At 38.1% G+C, this 14,935-nt stretch overlaps 1 long non-coding RNA gene across 1 annotated transcript in view; it reads right to left on the reverse strand.

The window, feature by feature from the left end:
* The window catches only part of LOC144288904 (uncharacterized), an 89,990-nt gene extending 87,491 nt beyond the window's left edge, over nucleotides 1-2,499 (reverse strand). Inside the window, exon 1 of the long non-coding RNA XR_013356968.1 lies at nucleotides 2,429-2,499. This is a non-coding gene — a long non-coding RNA (uncharacterized LOC144288904). The remainder of the gene's footprint in view (nucleotides 1-2,428) is intronic.
* Nucleotides 2,500-14,935: the final 12,436 nt, after the last annotated feature.

The raw sequence follows: 14,935 nt of genomic DNA on the forward strand, positions 1-14,935 counted from the left end.
AAATGGAATATTGCTCAGTTATCAAAAAATGAAATCTTACCACTTGCAGCAATGCAGAAGAAACTAGAGGGTATTATGCTAAGCAAAATAAATCAATCAGAGAAAGACAATTATCATATGATCTCACTCATACATGGAATTTAAGAAATAAAGAAGGATCACGGGGAAGGGAGGGAAAAATAAAACAAGGCAAGATCAGAGAGGGAGACAAACCATCAGAGACTCTTAATTACAGGAAACGAACTGAGGGTTGCTGCAGGGTAGTGGGGTGAGGGAGTGGGTAACTGCGTGATGGACATTAAGGAGGGCACATAATATAATGGACACTAGGTATTAATATAAGACTGATGAATCATTAAACTCCACCTTATCTAAAGTTAATAGTACATTATATGTTAACTGAATTTAAATTTTAAAAATAATCTAAAAAAAACCGCAAGAAATCCTAGAATTATATCTTAAACAAGCTCTTTGGGTGAATCGTATGTACACTAAAGTTTGAGAACTGTCACTATATGCTTACTAATTTTTACCCTTAAAATTTCTTACTTTGGCTCTCCAGTATTTTTATAATTGACAAACTAATCTTGAGTTTTGTCTTTTTAAAAAATTTTATTTATTTATTCATGAGAGACACAGGGAGAGTGGCAGAGACATAGACAGAGGGAGAACCAGGCTTCTCACAGGGAGCCTGATGTGGGACTTGATCCCCAGACCCCAGGATCATGACCTGAGCCAAAGGCAGACAGACACTCAACTGCTGAGTCATCCAGGCAACCCAGAGTTTTTGTCTTTGTGGAAGATCCAAAGACAGTAACAAAATAAAAAACATATATAGAGAGAACACTTCAATATTCTTTGAAAAATTATCATTTTCTATCAATATTCTATTGATTGTGACTTAGGAGCCAAGCAGCTGAAAGATAACTTTAATACTTAGTTATATTAATTATACCTGGTTTCTGGTATAATTACTCTTCCCTTTTCTATGTCACAGTTTATCTTGCCACTACTGATGTTTTGGGCAGATAATTCTTTGTTGGGGAAGGAGTAGTTGTCCTGGACATTGCAGGACATTTAGCAGCATCCCTGACCTCTACCTACTATATATCAGTAATAATTTACCTGCTCAGCTCCCCTCACTCCAACTGTGACAACCAAAAAATGTCTTCAAACTTTGCCAAATGTCCTATGGAGGACAAACTGCCCACAGCAATACATGATTGTTTATCTTCTGACTTCATAGTTAAAGGTCTCACATAGGTATTTTAGTTATGAACCACTCTGACTCCTCGTGAAAGTACAGTTGTGAATTACAAACACATTTGAAACAAAGAACACTACAACTTTATGATAAATCCATTAATTTATTAATATTCAGAAATTGAGTATGTAATTATCAACAGATTTCAAAATAGTTTAACAGATTCTTCACTTCAATACAACCTTTCTGAGATCTGTAAAATGACTTGTCACCCTGAGCTTGTATTTCCTTGTCTAACAATCTAGCTAGCATTATCAATATTCTTCAAAACGGTATCATAGTTCTTTAGTGCATGATACTATCTATGGAAACTATTCCAGTAACAAATTACATGGAATTGGGCAAGTGAAGAGAAGGGAACAGAACCATAGCAGTAACATTCATCCTTCACTATATTTGTCTTTTTAGCCACTATTCAGGAAAATGTCCCAAGAAAGTTTGTCATAGCCCTGTGTTTAATGTTGGATCCAGATATGTACTGGTCCAGAAGAATAAGTATTTATTTGTAGTATTTGAAACCTAGTTAATCTTAGATTTCAAAGCTAGTTCTCATTAAAATTACTAGCATTTCTATTTACACTTTTTCCTGTCTGTTGACATTTTGTAAATAAATATTTAGACACCAAGTGGTTGTATCTACAAGCTCTCAAATAGGGGGATAAAAAATGTAAAATACATCATCTAGCTGTTTCCTAAGTTTGAATGTTTTGCTCAATGTTAACAATGCTAATTAAAACCAACGAGAACAAATAAAAATTAACAGGAAGCTCCATTTTCCTATATATTCACATTAAAAAAAACGCATAAGAATCTTAGAAAAATTTAAGGACATCTCATGCTTATATAAATTAGAAAATATGTATTTGATTAAAATTCATCTTTTAAAAATTTCTAACAGAGATATGCTGTTACATTATATGTAGGATTCTAGCATTCATTATAGCTATACTGCTTTACATAATTAGAAGGCCACTGAAAATAAAAGTAGTTTACTTTCATTCAATTAACACTAATTGACCGTATATATTATGCAGATGTTGTGCCAGGTGCCAGGAAAGACTAAGATGAATAATCATGGTGCCTGCCCCTGGGGAGCTCACAGTTCATGGGAGAAACAGATAGTTACGTGACTAATGGTAGTACAAAGTGATAAGAGATCCATACCGTGCTGTGTGAACACAGGCCACAGACTGAGGGACCAGCAAGTAGTTCTGCAGTGTGGCTGGAGGTCACAGTGCACAGCAGCAGGATGTCATAGAGGATGGGCCGTAATGGTGGTCTGATGACTTCACTCCATAGACAAAAGTGAAGTGAAAATATTTTCTTTCTAGTTACATTCTGGAGTTTTACAAAACCCAGGTTAGTACATTTTTTGCTGCTTTCTATTAAAACAAAACAAAACAGGTTATTGGTTGGTTTGATTTTTTTTTTAAGATTTTATTTATTTATTCATGAGAGATACACACAGAGAGAGAGAGAGAGAGATTGGCAGAGACACAGGCAAAGGGAGAAGCAGGCTCCATGCCGGGAGCCCGAGGTGGGACTCGATCCCGGGACTCCAGGATCACGCCCAGGGCTGAAGGCGGCGCTAAACCGCTGAGCCACCCAGGGATCCCATGAGCCACCCAGGGATCCCGGTTTGATTGTTTTAACTCAAGTTGAGCCAGTGGTATACTTACCAATAAAAATAGCAAGTCAAAAATAATTTCTCTAGTTATTTAGGGCTTTTGGTTTCAACTGCAAACTCCTTTCTCCTGCTACAATTTTAAAACTGTCCCTAATGTTAGACAAAAACTAAAACAAAAGCTCGAAGTGATAAATATGTAGAAGAACACTGTATCATAAACTTCATCAATTTGGATATATTCTCTTTTATTGAAAGTTGTGTCAGTCATAGACTCAGTACTCCATGTTTTAACCAGTTGAAGCCAACTCTTGTCATTCCCCCCTGCCCCATTGGAATGGTGGCTGAGGGTGTGAGTCTATCTTCAGATAAGTATATTAAATATAATGAACCCAAGACAAAAATGTTGTCACACTACCCTAATGGGGTGCTCAGGATATACGTGAACATATCAAGTCAGGGTATCAGCAGCAGCAACAACATTCCCTCCCCCATTAGTCGCTCCTTTACTCACACGTCCTGCTTCCAGCTCAGAATGTTCTAAGTAAGTCTACTGATCTTTCTCTTTGGAAAACCCTCCTTTTAGGAAAGGATCTGATACTTACATCTTGGTACGAATTTAAACCACTACATTACTTTTCCTTGTGTTACTTACATATACCACAAATTTTAGATATTTGTTAGTAGGAAAAGGAGATCAAGCAAATGACTTATGTTAATCCTGCCCTGTTTCAGTGTCCAGTACAATGTGGAAAGTAAGAGATCCTCGGTAAATACTCAACAGCTGATTGTTGAATTGCTCATAAAATATTCAAATATTTAAAGCACAGGAAAGCAAAGCATATAATTTTATATCTTCAAATAATGTAGGAGATGGAAAAGTATATTAGATTCCTTCTACTTTAGTTTCTGAACTTTACAGATTATAGGACATGGCCAGCAAGTAAAGAACCTAGAGTGGCCTAGGGCAGCATCCCTGGAAACAGAGCTTGGATCTCCTGACCAAAATCCATTTACCCCTATGCAACATGCTATTTGCTGCTGAGTAGGCAATGTAGTCTCCACACTGTAAAGACTGAAAGTAGATAGAGTTCATACTAGATGCACTTTGCTGTGCATTTTAATTTATATTATTGTCTCTGTTATTCTTTACCATAACACCAGTCCAGCCTGAGCCACTGAGACATTCCACAGCATTGTTATCAGGTAATAATTTAAACTCTGACCTTTGTTTTCCGAGACAGTCATCATCCTAATTATTACGTTCCGCCTGTACTTCATCACACATGCCTCTTTGGATATAGAGTTAAGTGTATACGATGTTTCATCTTTGCCAAAAACTTTAAGCCCCATCTTTCTCATCAATTCTTGTCAAAATATGTTTTATTTACATTTGTAAACCAAATATTCCCTGGCTTTACCAGCCTATAGCTACAAAGTGAAATCATGCTTCTTTAATAACCATATATTGATGGCTTAGCACTGGCATTCTATTCCATTCTGTGCAGGGAATCCAGTCTCTTACTTGGGGATGTTTATGTGCTCTACATATCCAGGCTGTCTTCTTGGGTTTCATCAGCTTTCTAATCTTTACTTTGCCCAGTGAGTTGCTACTTGCTCCAAGCAAGTAGCTTGATAGTCTGAGAATGCAACGTCTCTCAAGCTATTATCCCTTCTCCGTGCATTCTCTATGGGGGTGATATTGCGCCCACAGGGGTGAAAATTGGTTCTTGGGGGGGTGAAAACATCTTACTCATCTTGCTCTTTTAATGTATAAAGCACAGAAATGCATATAGTACATAAACAGATATATGGTCTATCTGCAGCATTAAAATTCCATGGGAAGGGAGGCAATTGGGGGGAAAAATGCCTAATGAGGCTCCTTAGGGAGTTGATAATGAAAACAAAAACAAGGTTGAGAAACTGTTCTAACCTATCATCCCAAGTATAGGAATAGCCCTTTCTGGGATTATAAGAGAACGAGGAGAACTGAGTGGAGACAAACCATGAGAGACTCCTAACTCTGGGAAACAAAGGGTTGTGGAAAGGGAGGTAGGTGGGGGGATGGGGTAACTGGGTGACAGGCACTAAGGAGGCCACATGGGTGATGGGATGAGCACTGGGTGTTACACTATATGTTGGCAAATTGAATTTAAATTAAAAATATTTTTTTAAAAAAGGACTAGCCCTTTACCTTAACTTTTCATAGCCTGAGACCAACTCATAGATGTTTATGAGAGTTACTAAAAATTTGAAAGGTTATACAAGATGAAAGTCCTGGAAAAGTGCTAAATATGGTCCCACTCAGAATATACCCTCTTTTAGGGCACCTTACAATGTGCCTCTCTGCCTACTTCCTAATCAGCTTTCTTATCCACGTTATTACTTTCTCTCCAGCAGTTCTAGACACGTCTGTGATTTAGATTTCACATTTCCCCTCTCCAATTTCATTCATTGTCCTGGAGCTGCCACTTTCCAAGGTGACTGATCATGGGAATTCCCACTCCCTCTCGGGTGCTCCATACTCATAGTGTGTGACTTTGCCTCGTGGCCTCTAGAAGGAAAATCCTGTTGGAATATCCTTGTCTGATGCAGTTTTCAAGTCTGTGACATCTAGTCTTATATTACTCTAAGATTGTCACATTAACAATTTAAGTTGAGATTAGTCAAACCCAACCTAATACCCTTTTAGATTCCCTTTTGTCTGCTATAAAATCATACTGCTAAGTCTTCCCACTCACCTCAGAGACCACGGCACTCAAACTCTAGTACACACACTCAGAAAACAGTGACAAAATTATTTAGCTTTTTTGCCAAAATACAGCAGTTAGGAAATCTTGGAGACTCTACTATTAATTTGCCTTCCTTTAAATATCTCCACAAGAGTGGTCTAGCAGAATTGTCAGTTGTTGGGTAGTATTATGGTTTTACAGTATTATACATTAAAGTGTGCACTGATGTCAAGTACAAAGTTTCTAGTAGGTTAACCAACTTGTCCCTGTTCATTCGGGACTTTATCTTAGCTCTGGAAGTCCTGAGTCCCAGGAAACCACTCAATCTTGGGCAAACTAATTTCCAGCTCAGTTCAGTGAATACCTGGAGACCATTCTAGCAAAGGTGACATAAGAGTAGTAGGTATTATCAAAATTTTTTTGTAGTGCAGTGTTGATTTTGTTTTCTTGATGCTACATTCTCCCTTACCCTATTTCTCATTATAAAAGGAAAATCTATATAGCAACATTTCCCGCCATATTTAACAAGTTAAACATTTTACCTTACAATCATTATGTGAACACATATATCTTTTAGAAAATGGACATTTAGATGGTCATTCTGTAACAAGCCTCTAATAGGAGATGCTATTATTTTTGGCAGCTGGAAGTGGTGAATCATCCTATTTGGTAATCACAGTTGCTGGTTGTCAAGAAAAAACATTTTAAATATTGCATGATACTGCTTAGCCCTCTGCCCCTCCTTGTCAATGCCACTGCTGTGTCTCCTGAGAGACCCAATATGTTAGGGCATGTCCATTGAAAATTGAAGCTGTATAATCTATTACAATGCAAAATAGAAATCAGCTTCACGCTGTGGGTAGCATTGAAACAGGCTTGTTACATTTACAAAGATTGTTCTGATAAGAGCATCCCCAGTTGACCAACATATGGGCACTGATGAGGCTATGTGTCTCTCATTTAATTTATAGTTGGAGCTTCCACCTTTGAGGTTTAACTAGCTTTTCAATGGTACATTTTGCACCTGTTCAGTGTTACTAATCCCAGAGACTATTTTCCTCTTTATCCTGTAGAATTATCCAGAGAGGCCAATTAAGAAAAAAGAAAAAAGAAAGAAAGAAAAGAGCAATTCAGGGAAATAGAAATGTGCTGTATCCCAGAGGTTACAAGATAGAGCACACGAGGGAAAATGAATTCATCTTTGAATTTGCTACTGTAATTTTAAAAATAAAGTCTTATATATACAAAGATTGTTGCAATACTAGAGAAATATTTTAATGAACTTTAAAAAGTCTCTATTAATTTGTAATATACGTAATTCCGATATTTGTGAAGTTCCTACTGTATGGATTAATGACTATACAGAACTCTCCCTTCTCTCCTCTTTCTTCACCAAAAAGAAGAGAGTTTAATATTGTGTAACTTCCATGTCAGCTAGAGGGAAGTAGAAGATGCTCTCATTCCCATTTCACAAACGGAGAGACCATAGCACAAAGAAACTGTGACATCTCCAGCAATCTCCCAATTCGCCAGCATGCCTGAAATATGATCAAGTTGGAGCTCTTACATCCCTGTGAGCTATCTGGCAGGAAAATGGTCTCCCCCCCCTTTTTTTTTCTTTATTTTGTTTTGTTCTGAAAAGCATAGTTTATTACGTTTTCAAAAGATTTATTTTCTGGTAGTTTTTTAGGATAATGCTTAAGCACAGTCAGGAAGAAAGCCAAAAAAAAAAAAAAAACATCAGGTATTTGCAGTTCTGTGCAACTTAAATAGGGAAGAAATTGAATTTAAATGTATAAACTTTAATAAGGGTAGTATTACTGGACTTCAGAGTTTCACCTAGAGCAATTTTTCCTTCTGCTATGTCAAGACTGTGATCTTTTATATTTAGATTGTTTTGAAGTGCTCAAAAGGCAGTCACCCCATCTATGTCCTGATTCAATTATAGTAGTAAATTTCGGTGCTGTGGAATTAGATCTGATTAATTACAAAAGATTTTATGTAATTTTTCTACTTATATTAGAAAGATTTCATGGTGCCCTAATTGCTTAATATGACTGCTCACATTTCATTAAGATAAAGTTAAAGAAGCTTATTTTAATATTTAAATTATTAACAAGAGACTTGGCTACATTACAGTGAGTTCTGACCAAATACATAGGTCGAACTATGTAATTCAACTCAATTCAGTTCCATCTCACAATTTCAGAAGAACTATAGCTGTGCTCCTGCAATAATTGAATCCTGACGTAGGTTTCCCCTCTTTACAAAGAGCTTAGTCAATAAATTCATAAACTCTGCACTCAAAAGTTTGGATTAACAGAGATTTAGAGAAATTAAGCAAGTTTTAAAAATATCCAAACTTTGGGATGCCTGGGTGGCTCGGCAGTTGAGCGTCTGCCTTTGCCTCCTGAATTCCAGGATCAAGTCCCACATTGGCCCCCTTACAGGGAGCCTGCTTCTCCCTCTGCCTATGTCTCTGCCTTTCTCCTCAATCTCTCTCTCTTTCTCTCATGAATAAATAAATTAAATCTTTAAAAAAAAAATCCAAACTTCCTGAAGTTTTGATATATACCTATTATTCTTAAGGAATAAAAATCATTGCATCTCCTCCCCACCCTCCATCCCCACATCTCCACCGCTCCTTCCGGCAAATGGACAACAAGAGAGACAAAGACATAAGTTTTATAGTTAAATAAAATTTGTTTTGAGAATTTTGTATTTTCTGTAAGACTCTATGAGAATATCTTTATATATTGGGTAGCCTGGATTGGTGATTACTGGTGCATGTTTCTAGTAACTTCATTATTTGAACTCTGCCTATTCTCAGACACATTTGAGTTGGCTCTCAAAAATGCACAAAATACAAAATGATGATAAATTAGGAAACTGAGGAGATACAAAAGTGAGAAACATTGAAAAAATAACCCTGAATAAATAGCCATAAAATGGGATTCAGGGATCTCACCATTAGCTCTTCTATTTCTACACCAGTGCTTCTCAATTCTATCTATACATTCAGATACTGGGAAGCTTCTAAAAAATAAGAATGCCTGCAATTCACCTCAGACAAGTTATATCAGAATTTTGAGGGTGGGGCCCGGGCACTGCTATTTTCAGAAAATCATGTAGATTATTCTAACATGCAACCAGGATTAAGAATCATTGTCTTATACCACAAACATAAAAACAAAATTAAAAAAAAAGTATCACCACCGCTTCTCACTCCCTTGGCCCTGTTCTCTCCTTTTAGATATAAGGAAAATTTCTAGACTTCCACAGCAATCCATTCTGTCTTTTACCTTATTATTTTGTTTAATGTAAATTGATTCAAGTTCTTCTTAATAAAAATGTTTCAAGATTTTGCTTTCAAGATTCTATGACCTTATGTTGGCAAACTGAACACCAATAAAAAATAAATTTATTATTTAAAAAAAAAGATTCTATGACCTTGTGGAAGCAGAAACAAAAACTAAGTAGTCCAAGATGCAGAGGCATAAATGCTCAAAAGTGGTATAAATACAGAACCATGGGGGGGAGAGAAGTGATTCCTTATAGCTGAAGAGGACAGTGTGAAAATCATAAAGGACTGCGTGGAGGAGGCAGCAGGCATTTGTTCCAGTGCTTGAGAACTAAGAAATAGCAGTTACAGACAAGATGAAGGTAAATGCACATGCAGCTGAAGGATGAGTGAGCAGGGAGGCACAGAAGTGTTCCTGGGTGCTGGGAATCCACGGGTAGGAGAGCAGACCGACAAGGCATACGGATAAGAGGTGGCTAAATAATTATATTCACAAGGAGTTCTCATGCTACATTTCTTAGAAGATACTTTTTTCAAGGTTGGATGCAGCAGGAAGAAATTTCCTATCGTACTACCCTGGAGTTAAAAATCCTGATGGTATCTTGTGTATGTGGTGGGATAATTAACTGAAATAATACTTTGTCCTTCCTTCACTCCCTAAGCTTTTCCTGTCTCCCTTTTTTGAAGCAAGTTACTGAGCTTTGTGGTTCCTTGTAGTCCTTGCAGTCAGAATCGGAGTAGGATAAAAGATGGAGAAATCTCAAAGTAGTCTATATTTGAAAAGCCTTCATCAGTTGATATTTTGCTAGAACTCTAGAAGACGAAAGGAGAGGGAGCTTGTAGCAGGGCAAAGGGCTCTGAGATGGAGCTATGTGTTACTCTAAGTGAGTGGGCATCCCAGGAAGGGAAACTTGACACAGGGTTTCCAGCATTTGCTGAGATTCTCTTACCTACCTGAGTAGGGGTACAGTAAGTCAGGGAACATCAAGGGATTACAGCAGGCAAAAACTATGAGAAGCCAGTAGCAACCAGGATATACTGGACATCAGCACCCACCCTCGCCCCGTTGCTAGTTACTATATAAACCTTTGAGAGTCTGGTACAACCAAGGTGGGGGCGGGGGGGGCGGGGAAGGCGGAGAGGCTATAATAACTGGAATAGAATTCTCATCTGCCCTGAAGGATAAGGAAAATAGTTCCTGTACCTTCAAGTTTGTGGACATAATTTGCAAATGCTACAGATATGTGGATACTTGAGCTCAAGAGGGTGGGGGAGAGTTTGAATGAGCTAGGTTCCTACCTTTAATTATTGGAAGAGCTTCTAGAATAGAATTAACATTTATTATACACTAATTAAGAACAAGGTATTCGCTTACATTACCTCGTTTTATCTTCATAGCAATCATATAAAATAAGAACTGGTTTTATTTCCATTATACAGGTGAGATCAAAACCAGTCAACTTGGTAAAGTAACTCAACAGGAATATGGGGAACCTGGATTCAGCCTTAAGCAGACATCACAAAAATCTTCTTCCTTGACTGAATTCCTATATCCCCTCCCCAGAATCTTTATTCTGTGCTGCTATTAGTAAAAATATATATGCCAAAAACAATAAACCAAAGGCTAGGAATGCAGTCTGTGGAAGACTTATTCTCTTTTCCTCCCTGATGATTTGAAAAACTCCGATAAAAAAAGCCTGAACATGTAAAATGCCCTCGCTTTAAGAGATAACTAGAAGAGAAGAATCTCCAGTATTACTCCGTCTGCTCTTATAGTGTATCTCTGCATTTTTTCTCTTCCTCTGACTGCAAATTTTTCTTTGCCATGACTGCTTGTCATTTACATTCATTGTGCTCTGATAAAGGGTTGTCATAGCTTTAAAGTAGGCAATTCCACCAAAGTAACCTTCAAAAAAAAAATCCAAAATCAAATGCTTATAGATCTCTGTCTCACTACTCCTTATCTAAAAATGAATATTTGATAAGGAAATTCTTTCACCATATATTCATTGGGAAGGAAAAATGGATTGCATTTCCACATGCGAGGCAGTATTTTTTGATGAACTTGAGATCTTCTGGTACTTTATGCACCTGTCACTTTGTTCAGTCATAGCAGTTTTGTTTCCTGACAACTTGCTCATTGGTATCCAGAGGCCAGTGAGAAGTTGAACTAAATAGGGTATGAAATTCCTAAATGGTAGTTGGGTTGGCATCCTCATAAACCTGCTTCATAGTGGAGATCTCAGGAGTAAAGTGCCTTATAACTTTTCTTGGTGGGGCACTGGGTGGTTTAGTGACTGAGCATCTGCCTTCAGGTCGTGATCCCGGGGTCCTGGGATAGAGTCCCTCATCAGGCTCCCCACAGGGAGCCTGCTTCTCTGCCTATATCTCTGGCTCTTTCTGTCTCTCATGAATAAATAAATAAAATCTTAAAAAAAAAAAAAAACTTCTCTCGGTGCCCAAAACTGTGTTCTTGTATCTTGATAAGGTGCATTTTAGAAAATCCTGTAGGAGCAGAGACTAGATAGGTACATACACCCAGCAAATGCAGATGTGTGTGTGTATATATATATATATGAAAATAGGTGCTGTGAAATATGATTATAGATGTAGATATATATGTATACATGTATATATATATGGAAGAAAATAGATGCTGTGAAATATGATTGCAGAAATATTAGTAGCTTCAACTCTCTATTCTAGGCAATGAGATTTGGGGCAAGTTTTATATCCCACTATATGTAATTATTTTTCAAGATTCATATTTTTTAATTTATATTTCTAATTTATAATAACAATTTATGAACAAAATAATGACTAAGAGGCATAGAAATACCACTATAGGACACCTGAAAAGAAAGGGGAAAGTATATATTGATAGTTTGAAAATATCATTAGATACCAATTAAATAGCACAAAATGTGCCATCAACTACAGGCAATGCCTCTGAGAATCTTGCGTGAGGGAACAAATACATTGGTACTTAGGGAAGACAGTGCTGGACAATGCAGTGCCAGGGCAGAGCCAACTGAGTTCTTCAAGAAGCTAGAACTAACTGAACACACAGCTTCTGGACCCCTTTAATCTGAGATCACCCTCCTCAGAGGAGTAACAGACCCTAAAGGGACTAACTGAGGTTAGCCTTCACAGCTACCTAGGCACAATAGCAGGCATGGAAGGAGGCTGGGTTTCTTGCTATTTCCTTTCTCTCCACTCACTCCTAATTCCAGATATTCTTTTAAAGTATAATGAATTAACTTTATCTGTTTCTGTTTTTCTGATTTGAGACAAGAGACTTTTGAAGGCCAGATTGGTAATCAGGGTCAGAGAAACACCGATGGGTAAATGCTGCACTCTGAGGTAACCTCAGGGATTTACTGACAAGCTGGTCTGGCTGTGCTCTTTATCCCCACGGGCCATTTCCACCTATCCTGATTAAGGTGCAGTGCAATGGCAGCTTCTGACAGATAGCTTGGTTGTTTTGTTATAAGGAGCTTCATTTTCTAGGGATGAATTATGAAGAGTTTTTTTTTTTTCTCTTTTTCTGTTGTTTTAAGATAGGCCTGTCTCATCTGAAAATGTGTTAATTAAGCTATCATGTATTGCCTTGTTTCTAGTCCTACACATTTGATATGGGCAAATTACTCTTTAGAAGACAGCTTCCAATACTTGGAATAGCAGCTGGAGTGATTCTACCAAGAGTACAGGCTGGAGGGGCTGGGCATGAGGGGTGGGTTGGCAAGAGGAAAGGAATGGTCTGATCGAGCTCAAAGGCAGGCAGTCTTCCTGCTGTGGCCCTTGGCTGGGTCTACTTCCCTTTCTGTTTGCCTCCTAATCAGACTTGATGTTACCTACCCACTGACCTGTTTCCCTTTGACACTCCCAGGTGACTCTTCTACTAAATCTCCGCTGGTGGGATGTTGGCTTTCCCCAGCCAAAGGCTGGCCAGAAAAATACTGTTTCTATCTCAATAGGCTGGAATGAAGGCAAAAGCTACATGTTCTATGCTCAAATATTCAACTCAATTAAATGAACATTTAGTAGATATCTACTGTGTTCAACAGCTCTGGAATAGTAGAGAGAGAGAGAGAGAGAGGTAAGAATTGAAACAGTCTCTGCCCATGGGTAGTTTGGTAGTTTTGCTTGTCCTGAGGACAAAGCAACCATTGTGAAGGGTAACAGTAAGGGCAGCAAGAGAAATGCAGCAATGTGTTATGGAAAAAAGGACAATCAGAGAATTTCCTCTTCTGAGGCCCCCACCCCTACCACACACACACACACCCAGGGTGCTTCTAACAAGGTGAGGGGTGACTTCATGTTTTCTGTTTTCTGCATCCCAGTTCTTCATGCAGGACTGGCACACAGTGTTTGTTAAGCCATTGTTTAAGAGAAGGGATATGCAAATCTGAGAGGGCTTACTAATCAGGTGAAGTGCCACTTGAGAGACAGATGAGCGCTGGAAGAAGAACATTCTAGTCCAAATTTTAAAAAAAATAGTATTTCAACAGTTCGGAGACCTATAATCCCTGCCCAGCTTCCTGTACTCATTGACTTCCACTTTATCCAGGAATTTTGAGGAGAGGTTTCTGCACAGGTAGTTGAAAACAAGACTTACCTGGTGAAAATAGTTTAGTTGATCTCTTATTTCTAATGTTGCTCACGAACTTGTGTCTGCTTATTTCCCTCCCTTACTCCCATTCTCTCCTATCTGACCTTCCCACTTCTCCTTTGGGTCCTGTATCCATTTTCTCTTGTTCTGAGCTCTCTACATCATCCTTATGCCTGCAGACTAAAGGGATAAGGTGCAGGTGTGTTACCAGGCCACCAAGCTAATCTAAGCTTTCCCACACAACAAAGTACTTTTGAGCTAGTCTTTAGAATAACTCTCCTAACTCTCCAGTATTCAGCTGTTTTCTGTGGCTGGTGTAACAGAAGCTCTGAGAGTTGATATGGACGGAGTATGGCATAAGTATGAGTCAGAAATGTTCATTTTCCACTTCTTTATTTTGCCTTCTGAGTCACGGTACCTCTGAAAAATTAAACACCTCCTCTCCCTACCACCTGAACCCTTGAAAATTTGCAATGAGTTCACATGCATCTCCAACTCTCTACTCTTCAACCCTCTCAAATGGAACTTTTCACAATGTTTTAGCTCCCCATTGGATCTGAGGATCCAGCAGGTGGCCTTGATTTTATAATAAAAGGCTTGTAGAAAATCTCTTTTTGTTTTCTTTCCATTTTCACTGTATTGTTCAGTTTTGACTGTCCTTTCTTCCTTCATATCCCTGTAAGATTTCTTTCCAGACATTTCTTCAAATGACTTGACAACATCCCTGTTATCTTCTAAGAATCTAATATTGCTCTCTGGCTGCTTTAGAAAAATGTGTCTGTTTTTCCATCTCATTAAGAAGCATCTGAAATCTCTCTGAAAACACATGAAAGGAATAGATAGAGGGCCTCCCAGAATCTGAAAGTCCCATTAAAATTAAGTCCTATTAGCGTTTTTCATAACATCAAAGAGTCATCAATGCATTTAAAAATGTACTACTTTGTTTTGGTTATGGGTGGGGTAGGACTTAAAAACAAATTTACCTGCTTCTGAGTTTATCATAGGAATCAAAGGAATGAAGTGGACAGAAGAAAAAAAGCTCTGATTCTTTTCATCTCGGGTTATTTCTGAAATGACAAAATGATGATCCCACAAAATTCTCGAGAGCTCTCTTCCTGTTGCTACAGTTCCACTGCTTTCAAGGGGTGACCTGACTAGGAAAGGATCCCTTTTTCCTCTTTCTGGCTACTAAGCTGAGGCAGATGTAGCCACAAGGTGTCACTATTGCTAAAATAGATCTTCACCTACAGGCTCAATTGTGATTATGTATATATTAACTTGGCTTTCATTTTGTTTTTAAGTAGGGGCTTTGGGAAAGGCATTTTTTGATTGGCAGTATTAGTTGCCTCTTTCACTTCAAGCAAACTGATCCTGAGTGAGGCTCAGATTTCTAATCTGGAAA

The sequence above is a fragment of the Canis aureus genome, chromosome 18, assembly GCF_053574225.1.
Source record: "Canis aureus isolate CA01 chromosome 18, VMU_Caureus_v.1.0, whole genome shotgun sequence".
NCBI lineage: Eukaryota > Metazoa > Chordata > Mammalia > Carnivora > Canidae > Canis > Canis aureus.